Source organism: Diorhabda sublineata, chromosome 4, assembly GCF_026230105.1.
Source record: "Diorhabda sublineata isolate icDioSubl1.1 chromosome 4, icDioSubl1.1, whole genome shotgun sequence".
In the NCBI taxonomy this organism is placed as follows: Eukaryota; Metazoa; Arthropoda; class Insecta; order Coleoptera; family Chrysomelidae; genus Diorhabda; species Diorhabda sublineata.
In genome coordinates this window covers 29,458,592-29,469,497 of record NC_079477.1, presented here as the reverse complement: position 1 = coordinate 29,469,497, position 10,906 = coordinate 29,458,592, and the positions used below count along the sequence as shown (strand labels likewise).

General features: G+C 33.1%; 1 protein-coding gene across 1 annotated transcript in view; it reads left to right on the top strand.

Annotated features, from left to right (window-relative positions):
* The first annotated feature begins 2,878 nt into the window (after positions 1-2,878).
* Positions 2,879-10,906, top strand: part of LOC130442749 (uncharacterized) — a 245,412-nt gene continuing 237,384 nt past the window's right edge. The window contains exon 1 of the mRNA XM_056777098.1: positions 2,879-3,286. The gene's annotated coding sequence lies outside the window, so the exon portion shown is untranslated. The remainder of the gene's footprint in view (positions 3,287-10,906) is intronic.

The following is a 10,906-nucleotide window of genomic DNA, read 5'->3' as shown; positions in this document are numbered from 1 at the left end:
CCAGGCTATCCCGAATCGTGAGGCATATATCATGGTTATGGAGATGTTATTTTAGATGACCGTGTCTGGTTGTAAGACCTTTGACCAGTCGTGTTTAGAACCTATTTAAAAGAAACAGTTGAATGGTTTGCCAGGCAGAAGATATATTTATGTGTGCCTTAGCACGTCCCATTCCAGGTGTTTCTATCTCCAAAGATATGTGTCTTGCTCAATTACTATAACTCTCACTTGATTAGCTTTCAACATTCTTCAGTTATCAGTTATAGTGCCCATTTAATTAGAATTATGAATAAATCAAAAATAAAAGCATGCATATAATTAAATTGCATTTTGCAAGATTTATAGAACAAGTGGGTTAACAGCTTGCGTGAAGTTTGAATGTGAGAAAGATCAAGAAATTTTTTAATCAAATCATCGGAAGTACATATTAATGATGGAAGTTTTCCATTTAATGGGATTTTTCAACTTCTAGAAGTAAGAGAGACAACGATGAGCAGTACAGTACAACATATTTTCATAAAAAAAGAAATAAGTTGTACGAGCACGAAACGAATTATTTAACATGGAATGAAAAATGTAACATAAATACATCACTCTTTATTTTCATGAATAAATGTAAGGAGAAAATAAGAATATTGGGATATCGAAAATGCAGATTAACTTTCTATCGATTGTAGTAACAGAACTCGAAAATATATGATATCATGATCCAATCAAAAATAGGAAAACATCTACGAAAAAAATGAAAAAGTTGATAAAAGAATAAAGTATAGTGAGAAAACTACATTGGATTGTATCAGGAATGATCAGAGAGCAGTGTTTGGGTTCCAAATGTGTGAACGACATGAAATTTAATCAACCTCATTAAAATCTACAATATCTCATTAAGTGAAAAAAATTGAGTCATTCCTGAAAAAATTATCAGAAGACAATGAAAATAAATGAAATATCAGAACGTACAGTGCGAAAGATCGTGGTTTAAGCGAGGTGAAGTAACAAAAAGCCCAGCTTAACGGGTATTGTGTTCTATCACGGCAATATCCATCTCATTAGTTTCTGACAAAAAATTGACGGAACTTGAGAAGTTCGAAAGCACCCACCTTGTAGCCTTGTAACCTTGATGGAAAAAGTTTGACATTACCGAAGATGCAGGGATTTTGTCACCTTTCACGAAGCTTAAGGATATTAAGGGCGAATATGTACTTGATTGAAATTAAGTTTTAGTTGAGAAATATTTTATTGGGATTAAGTGAACTTTAAGAATACTGATATAACAGGCAGTTGGCTGCAGATTATTTATTAACAAAACAAACAAATATATTGCAGAAATCTAAATTCCAACATAGAAAGTGTGTGTGAATATGAGGAACTATTATAGAAAAAGTTACTCATTTATAGTTATTTTATGATAGTTAAATGTCAATTTGAATGAATTATACGAAATATTAATTCAATTAATTAACCAAATAAATTGTTAAACTGGTTCTTATAAAGACCAATATCAATATTCATGAATCCCATTTGAGGAAACTGGTCTTAAAAAAGAAGATGGATCAACTACACAATTGTAATCAACCAATGATTTTAGGTCTCTTCTGTTTTAAAATTAGTTTTCTTGATAATTTTTGAGAGACGTTTTGACTTTCTTGAATTCAACTACTTTCCTGACTAAATGCCTCGACGTATATTGAATTACAACTCCTATGAAGAGCGTGATGTCAATCGACCCTTTTGTCGATATTAACATCTCCAATGGCTCGCAACTGCAAGAAGAGGTTGTAACTACTGACTAGTTTCGACGTCATTACGTCGTATCAGAGCAGTTTAACGGCCCTCGTTTGAGCCCGAAACCCGAAACAAGACAACGTCAAAGAGCGTCGCTGGTTGGTAGATTTAGTTAAATCTTTTCCAGCGTCATCCTCCCTTCCAACTGCGAACCGATGGTAATTGAGGTGTATAAAATGTATCAAAATACAGGATTTCCACTATTCACCTCTGAAATAATTTTGAAAATGTATTTTGCTCTTCTTCAAAGGAGAAAACACCTAATGCTAATGCCTCGATATTGAATTGAGTATTGCTTGAGTTGTGACCAGCAGTGTCAACAGTGTTCTTCATGCTTTTGATTTCCTCGATAAAATTCCAAGGAGTAGGCAGATTGAGGCCTTGGAATCAACCAGAAAAAAGGGGTGATTAGTTGCGTGAAGTAGGCAGATTGAGACCACGGAATAGGTTCATTTCTTACTAATGAACGAATAACCATCCTATCCCCACCTTTTTCTTGATAATGGCTTCAAAGTGGGAGCCGAAACGTCGAGAGTTCTCAAAATTCCAATGCGGTTCAGCCCGTGAACCTAGTTCTTTTGTTGATAATCAAGAAACCTTTCCGAATATAAAAAATTGTAATTATCATCATTCATATTTGAGACTCTACTTGTATTCGTTTTATTCAAATTTAGGTATCCAATATTTCATACTAATCAAATGTTATGCAAAGTATGATGTATACTACGAATACAAGTATTGCTATTTCCCTCGTAAAAACATATTTTCAAGTGCTTCCTGCTACAAAAATACGCTATAATTAAGAGTTATTTCACACCTAAAATAACATCTAATAAGCAGCACTAAGAATAAACACTTAAAAAGCATTACTCTTGATTTCAATTGCAACTGTAAATTTTCACCTGTTCTAACCCATCATCTGAATCTCTCGACTCGCTACAGCGACCAAAAGAGTCGAGTCAAAAGACGAAAGATGCAAATATCAGGAACTCTTTAGCATTTCAAAGCACCTGAAGAGCGGTGGGGAAACGACAGTGGGGCTACAGTAGAATTCTGAATGTAGGTCTCTGGGTTTCCAACGTGGTGGGTGGTTAGTCCGACAGCTATCTTCAAGGAGTGCATGAGGACTTCCGTTTCAGGACGGTGTTCTTGCAATATGGACAATATGTTTTTATGACTGATTCGGTATTAAAGAAATTTCAGTGACTGGTGAACGAGTTTAGGTTAATTTGTTGTGTTAACTCTTCTTTGGTGTGTTTCTTTCGAACACTTGTATACGGTTTGTTGAACATTTTCGAGACGCGTCAGCAGAATTTGTGACATTATCTGGCCAGTTACTAGTTATTTTAAATTAAGATTTATAAATTTCAACAAAAACTTATTAGTTATAACAGCAAAGAATAATAATCCGTTTTCGCAATAATTTAAACAAAAAAAATTGAATCGAAATTGACTTTGGATACATATATCTTTACAAAGGCTGTAATGATGTTGGTTTGAGGTAAGTAAGTCTATATTTTTAAAAGAATTTTATGAAATTGCGTCGGAAACGGTGATAATTATATTCAATCGACAATAACCAAATAATTTACATGCAACGAAATTCAAAATTCATATATTCCCGCCACGTTCACCATATGTTTGTAGCTGTCACTCCATGTTATATTTATATGCCGAATACATTCTTTCCAAAATAAAAATAAAAATTTAAATGTACTCAACACTTAACTGGATTTGAATATGAAACATTTTTTCGTAGAAATTCAGAAGTTTTCTTTTTAATATCGTACGATAGCAAGTATACTCGTATAGTAGACAAAGATAGATATATTCGGTTACAAGAAATCGGACCAGTTTGTAAGAGAGTTGTATAAAATAACTGAAAACAAACTATTAGAATATACGGTAGGTTGATAAAGTAACTTGTTACAATAGCTGAAAATAAATGTTTTGGAAGAAGATACCAGTAGATTTAAAGTTTGATTGAAGATAATACCAGCTGTAGAAAATGAAATATATTTTTTTCACATTCCGTTTTTATAACTCAATCACACAAGTCCCTAAAAGCATCCCTGAAATATGAATCGCTGAATCGGAAGATGAAATATATACATTCTGAATATCTACGTTATGGGAACATTCTATCTCAAAATCTAGATACAATGGTTGAACCCAAATTGTTACATTACACATATGAAGCTGTATAATTTCATCATTTTTTTTTATAATTAGAGTTCAGCCGTAAATACAAAATCAGCGAATTAGCTGATTTCCTTGAGTTCAAAAATAAATCTTTTCTTTTTTTAAAATATTTATCCAATTCCTATCCCATATCACTGACTACCGTAGTAACCTCACTTTTAACCTTCAGATATCACCTGATACATGAAGGAATCTAGGAAGATTGGCTTGACCGGAGCAGATTTCTGCGGAAGCCACCAAAAAATAAACAGATTTTTCTCGTTTAGGAAACTGGATCCAACTCGTTTGGGTTTATTATCATTCGGGTGACTAGGAGATTGATTTGCTCAGATTGGGATTAGGCAAACCATCAGTTGGCTAAGAGTCCATTCTTGGTGTAACCCAACGTGTAACTATCACATGTGTTAGGAGCCTGCTGTCGATATAGTCTCTAAGAAGATGATTCACTTATTTAATCCCAAGCCTTTCTACTATTGCCGGTGCAATGCGTCTTTAGAGTCTAGATACAATGCAGTACCGCCTCTATTCTTTTCCCTACACTACTTTCTGTCTTATGTCATTCCATTCAATATTTCTTTTTTCTTCCGCTATCCTAATTTCCTCATTCCATGATTTTATTGTTCTTCCTTTTTGTTTCTTTTTTGCTGTTCTTACTTCCTATGCTTTTTTAACCATTTGTCTCTTCCTATTCTTGCAACATGTCTGATTTTAACTGCGTTTCTTCTATCTTAGTAACTATAAATTTAGTTCTTAGATTTTTCCTGTATGTATTATTTCTTAACCTTCCATTCTTATATATCTAGTTTTCATGTTATGTATCTTATTTCTTAGCATTGTGGTCCAAATGTCACTATTTCTTCTGGTATCTCTTGAGGGTATTTTCAATACTTCCAAAGAGTCTACCTCCTGTCCTTGTTCTCTCTATCTTTTGCTAGTTTTGAGCATAGATAAGTAGATAGATAAGTAAATCGATGGAAGTCAAATATTAGTAGTAATCGATTCGGCGTTTGTTCAACGATGCAGGTGGATTTATGCACCGAATTCAAGTTGATCACCTATTAATAAACCAAGATATAAATACAAAAATTGAGTATTGCGCTCAATTTTTGACTATGTTGTATGAGGATCTGTATATCGTGAAAAATGTGTGGTGTTCTCTTGGAAGTTTATATTGATAAGCAAATACATTTGTTTTTTTTTTATATCGATAGGCTGAAGATTTTTATTCAAAAACCATTCCATAATCACTGTCTAACGATATTTGTGCAGTATTCCTCAAAGTTGACAAAGGGGCTCGAGTATTTTCGCCCAGCACTCTGTCGGCAGCCATACTTGTTTTTATTATGGGTCTGATTAATCCGATCTCTAGTTTATTCTGGGTGTGTGTGTGTTTCTTATCACATTTTTTATTATTTAATACTACTAAAAGTAGCCATGTCTGATGCGTATCTTCGAGTTCAAATATAGAGAAAAAAACCTAACTCAATTGTGAACGGGCAAAGCTTAAATAATTCAAGTGTGAACCTCAGCTCTGTGAGTGAGGTTAATGATAGTGGTACAGACATGGACAATCTACAAGCGTTTAATAATCATAATTTGGATAATGATTCTATAAATTCTAGTAATAGCGATTTTGACGGCAGTATTAATAATAATCTAAAAAGTAATAGCAGTAATCATATTGAATAAATAATAAATAAAGATATGGAATAAAGATAAAGAAGAAAAAGTTATGTAATGAATAAGTATTGGTAATTAACCTTGGCCCGGTCCTGGCAGTTACGTTTGGCTCAGTCCTGGCAATTAAGGTTGCCTTAGCCCTGGTATTTAAGCATGGCCCAGTCTTGGTGACCAAGCTTGGCCCAGTATTGGCGACCAAGCTTGGCCCAGAGCTCTACATAGTTGGGACAAGCCTAGGCCAAGCTTGGGCCCTTGGAACTTTCCTCTATGGGATTGGGTATATGTTATAGATGCGTATTCCATTGAGGATGGTATTGGCAAACCTGTTACTACTATCTAAGAAGTCAGAGAACGGTAACACCATTTTTCAATGTATATAATTTCTTTGTCTTGCCATAAACATTCTGATGGTTTCAACAGTCTCACTTTTCGAAAATTCATATTTCTTGAGGTTGTATCATTTATAGATATATATGCATAAATACGTGTCTCGAATGAGTGAAATTTGCAAATTTAGATGTTTTATGTTATATTTAAGGTTTTTTTTGAGTATGGCTAATACATAAGAAACATACGGATTATAAATCATGGATAAAAAGCTAACCGTTAAAATGTGTGTAGTTATCTAGTATTTTTTAATGATAAATGCAATAAATGTTATTCTAAATATAGAAGTCGTTAGAAGAATTCAAATATTATATTCTCGATGTGATTTTCCGTGAACTGATGTGAATACACTAACAACTCAAGCTACTCTTATTTAATATTCATTCATCGTTTTTTCATAATCGAAGGTTACGATAAATTCAAGGTTACTGCATTTTCAAATTGAATATTCTATACACATTATTCTTTTCATTTTTCAGTTTTTCCGTAACTACGAATGCTATATTGTTCAGCTCTACAGATCTTCTTCTCTACTTCTTTCTCCTGCTTTTTTTCCAACCATCTCTTCTCTCCAGCAATATTCTCTCATATCTTTGCTGTCACAGGCTAATAATTTCGCGAGCGGTAAACCCACAAAATACGCTAAGAATTATGAAAAAGTGACCAGATTCGTACTAATGGCTAAAAGTGGTAAATCTTTATGTGTCCGAGGAAGTTAGATTTTAATTAGAAGTTTGTTTTTGATTGAATTTGGACAGTTCAGAGAAAAATTAATATTTTTCTATGGAAATTCACTAGTATATTCTTTTACTACTTTTTAAAGTATCAGAAGCCGTCCGAAATCTCCAAAGCATTTTTTTCATGGTATTATAACTGCGCACATTGAAATGAGCAACTTGAGTGAAAAGTTTCTAATTATCCATCACTACATGTATAATTTGAAAGTACATAGTTCAAGGAAGTTTTTCAGTAAACTCCAGCCCTTAATCTCTATTAGAATAAAGGATGTCGATTTTTCAATTTCCGTTTTTCGAGACATCTAGTTAGAAAGTAAGCTTCTTCAACTTCGCGGAATAATTTAACTTCTTTTTGTGTATTGGTACTTGCCACACATGGATATAAACACTTTTTTCATAAAAAAATTTCTTTCAATTATTATAAATAATAATAAAATACAACATAGCAGGCGTTGAAAAAAGTGCACTACATCGTATATTAACTGAAAATTTGGGCATGAAAAAAATGTGCCCAAAATGGTGGCTCGTTTGCTGACAATGGAAAAAACAGAGCGTCGTGAAGATGGTCCCATCGATTGTTTAGCATTGTTTCACGGGCATAAAACCGATTTATGCGCTGTTTCATAACTATGAATGAAAGGTTGGTCCATCACTTCCCACCTGAAACAAAAAATCAATTAAAACAATGAATTAAAAGAGAACTGGCTCCATAGACGGCGAATACCGTTCCACCTTCAGGCAAGCGTTGATTTTTTTAGCGAAGAAATCAAACAAAAGCGGCTCCATTTGGCTAAGAAGGTTTTTTCATCAATATAATGCACCAGCTCAAACAACCGTTATTGCAATTGTCAAAATTAGTGAATTAGAGTTTGAATTGCTACCTCATGCATCCTATTCGTCAGATATATCCCCCTCAGATTATTTTCTGTTCTCAAACTTTAAAAAATAGCTCGGGAGTCGAAGATATTCCAACAATGAAGAAGTGACGTCGGCAGTTAATGGCTATTTTTAGGAGCTTGACGATTTTTATTATAAAAACTTGCCACTGCTACTAGGATAAAAGAATGAATAAGTTTGGAATGTCTCTTTCATGGAAATCATAATTTTCAGTAGAGTTCCATGAAATTAGGACTTGGGAAGTTTTACTCTTTTTTTATTTTTTTTTATTCTTACTGTTTTGGAGATCAGGTATGAAAATTTCCATCATTCGATTTCTCTTGGTAGTCCAAATTTTTTGTTGACGCTGTTTCCAATTAAATACTCTCTGTCTAAATTAATATAACCGTGCTCTTCGAATAAGTCACAATTAAAATTTATAATGTACAATTAATGAGGCGTTCATCATTAATTAATTCCAGACTGCTTCGTTTAAAAAGTTTTAAATCAACGATCCCATCAGTATTCAATGTATACAGAATGTTTCTTCAATAATTTTAGCAAAATTGCAATGTTAATATTAACTAACATTATTCTACAGTAAACAATCAAGAAACAACGTATATTTTAGCTGGAGGCAATAACTGTTAACTGAATAAAACACAATATTATCAATTTTATGGAATTTTATGCAATTTTTATTTAACCACATTCGCTTTCCAAGTAAGCCTAATAAAGATTCATAATTGTTATTTTTTTATTTGGTTTGTGATAATTTTATTCAACCGTAATGACTATCTTGTGATTTCTATTCATATATAGCAATATTCTCTATTAAATATTAATGTTTCTAAACGTTTGTTAGAAGGAGAAATTAGATTGAAAGTTTTCTCGAGATGCAGTAGACTGATGAACAGTTTATTAACCACATCATTTTTGATATAGAAAGGGATAAATAGTAACTTCAATTGAGCAAATTAATCTACGAGGTAGATCAGTCAAGAATTTTTTTCGAATTATCCCTGTGATTGAAGTGATCAAAATTGACGAAATGTGTTTTCTCTGATTATTGGAAAATCGGTAGAAGTAGAAAAAACTCAAAATCAAAGCTGAGGATCTTAAAATTTAAACAAATAGTCTTTTCGCTGTTACTCTAATGTACAAAGACAGGGCAGCTAGAGCTTAAGGACTAGAGCTCAAAAAACATATTTTTTTTAAAATGTATTGTTCTTCAAGAAATCATGAATTTTAATTTTAGAATAATTTCAATTACCGCTACTTAGGATACATCAAAATTTCATTTTTATCCACTTTGCCCAATGATTATTTCTTCTTATTCTATCAAGTATCCAAGAAAATGTTTGAGATTAAACAAAATGATTATACACTCTTTCAGTTTAAAAATGATTTTTTCCCGGTTTTTCAGACGTACGAGGATGCTTCCGGAAGTACCTGTTACAACAAAGATAACAAACACTTTTCCCTGCGATGTTCAATAACTTCAATACTTTTTTCATAATAAGAATCGTCAAGTTTCTCAAAATAGCCATTAAGTGCCGATAACACCTCTTCATTAATGGAACATCTTTGACCACCGAGCTATTTTTTAAGTTTGTGAACAGAAAATAACCCTAGTAGGCTAAATCTGGTGAATAGAATGCATAAGATGGCAATTCAAACTTTAATTCATTAATTTTGTCCATTGCAGTAACGGATTTGTGAGATGGTGAATTATCTTAATGAAGCAACACTTTCTTCATAGCCAAAAGCGGCCGTTTTTGATTGGTTTTTTTCGCTCAAACGTTGCAATGAGCATAATACTTGCAACTGACAGTTTTTTTCTTTTTCAAGATAGTCAATAGAAATTATTCCACGCGCTTCTCAAAAATCCGATGCCATTACTTTCCCTGCAGATGCCTTCTTTGGGGCCAGTTTTCTCTTTTCAGTCCATTGTTTTGATTGTTCTTTTGTTTTGGGCGTGAAGTGATTGACCCATGTTTCATCCATAGTAATGGAACGATACAAAAAATCAGCTTTATTTCTGTGAAACATTGCCAAACACTCGAACTCACAACGCTGTTCTTTTCCCATTGTGAGCAAAGGCGGCACGGCACCCATCTTGCGCACATCTTTTCAAGTGCAAATTTTCAATGAATATGCGATATACCGCACTATTTGAAATGCCTTAGTCGACGATGATTCAGTACCGCTTTGGGAATTTTCTTCAATTTTTTTGGAGTCTTCAATTGGTTGACCACTGCGATGATGGTCTTCGCAGGTCGTACTGCCTCGTTTGAACTCCACTAACCATCATTTTACTGTTGACAACGAAGCAGCAGTCTCACCCAGAGTAGAATCTAGTTCATCTGTTATATTGGTTGCGCTAATGCCTTTCAAATAAAAGTATTGTGTCCTATAACGATGACTAATTCTTTCCTTGTTTACAATTCACTAAAAACATTCACTATTGATGTCTACCAAACAAATGAAACAGTGGTATTTTACTATCACCTGCCGCCATCTCTAGGTCAGGCCAGGTACTTCTGGGACCATAGTCTTGTTACGAAATATTTCAAAGGACCATTTTTCCACGAAATAAAAAGTTCGTCAACTTCTGTTTAGAGTATTTTTACTCAACTTTTACTGTTTTTCAAAAATTTAGAATAGAAACAGTATTTTGTTGAATCTTTGCTAATGCGCTTGTAAACTAGTTCTGAACTGATCGTGAGCAGAAAATTTGCCTTTGAAATCATGTGGTTATTTTTGCTTCCGAATTGCCACTGTTTCGAATTTAACAATACTCTGAATAAGATAAAGAATGCAATTTTTGTAAATGTTGACGTTTACCTTAAGAATAGTTAGATTCATTTTCCTTAACTAACAGCATCACCTCAAGTCAATAGTCGAAAAAAAATATTACTATAGCAGCTAATATAAAAATAAATGTATTTATTCTTTTGACCGTTATTGTATTTTTAAAAAATTTTAAAGCAATTCTACTTGAGGGTTGAGGTAATCAGACTCTTCGACTTTAATTCACAGCAAATGAATGAATATATATCATTGCTGCCTTCCTTGCACAAAAATATAAGCTATTTGAAATTGACCAATAACCCTTTGAATTCAGTAACGCTATCTTTTGGTGAAATTATTAATCCTCTTGGTTTCTTATAACGCTTTCCGTAAGTGAAATTTAAAAGTTTCAAAATATTATTGTTATCATTATTATTATTATATGA